Here is a 1,318-nt window from a genome sequence, read left to right as displayed (position 1 = left end):
TCTCAGAGCTCTGAAAAGAGAAGAAGAAATAATATCTGATTTGTTTTTCTGTTTATGTAACTGTATAAAATAACTATAAATAGTGGAGGTTATTTTTGGTAATTTTGGATTTATTTAAAAAGTCGATGACGTCAGCAATTCGGTAGAATTCAAAATCAGGCCCCAAAAATAAAAGTTTTGAGCCTAGAAATATCAAAATTTGAAAGAATGGAGTTGATAGTGAATGATCCATTTTGTGGGGCTTGTATATGTTGAACCCATATAGTTGGGGTTATAATATTTTTCACTTTTCATTTAGGATATGGCATGAAATCCTCAGAGTCAGTTGATTGGAATGCAAATATGCTTGTGGGAACTTCTGGAACGACCTTTCGTGATCAGATCCGATGGCTTTGATTTCTAGGGTCTTGTTAACTTGTATACCCATATACATGTTAAGTTTCACTAAAACAACAATTTCTTGCATTGGAAACAACATTTGTTTGTTTTATTGCATTGAAAACAGTAATTCTTTACATTGGGAACAAAATTTGTTGTTTTTAGTACAAAAAAAAAAACAATTTCTAGTAGAATAAGAAAAAAAACACAATTTCCAAATAAATAAAATGATTCTTTATTAAACCTTAACATGTATATACGGGTATACAAGCTAATAAAAGCCTTCCAGTTTTGGTAGTCTAAGCTTTATATACCCGAAAGACCTTTTTACTTTTAGTATATAATGAGATTAATACACATTAGATTTGTGAAATTGAAAAGTAAAAATTAGATACAGAAACTCAGTGTCAGTCTAAAATGTCACATAAACTTAGTTTCCGTATTGAATAAAACACGAAACCTGAATTCCCGTAAAGCATTTTTCTATATAGAAACTGAGTTCCCGTAAAGCATTTTTCTAAAAACTGAGTTCCCGTGAGACAAAACTTAGCTTCAACAGAAAATTCGCCACATTAAAGCCAGACGAAATACTTGTCTTTCAATTATTCAATATAATTAAGCTATAGCAAACGAAACATGTTGCCATTGTGCTTGGCCTAATGAACTACAGCGGCCTCCTCGCTCACACGGACAAGTACAACCATTCTGCATAAGCGCTACGGCAAATGATCGGATTAGTCCGCGATCATAGATTCATAATACCCGTCTGTGTCCCAAACACTTGCATGTGTCCAATTTTACCTTCAGAATATCATCCTAGTCAGAGTTTGCAAGATAATATTATACTTTAATATAACACACAGTCTCTATCCCTTTTATCCTTTTTAAAATAAACTTTCAATCCCAAAATCTAAAAAAGAAAAAAAAAAAAAAAAAAAAA

The sequence above is a fragment of the Papaver somniferum genome, chromosome 2 (assembly GCF_003573695.1).
Source record: "Papaver somniferum cultivar HN1 chromosome 2, ASM357369v1, whole genome shotgun sequence".
NCBI classification, from domain to species: domain Eukaryota; kingdom Viridiplantae; phylum Streptophyta; class Magnoliopsida; order Ranunculales; family Papaveraceae; genus Papaver; species Papaver somniferum.
This window is presented reverse-complemented; position numbering follows the sequence as displayed.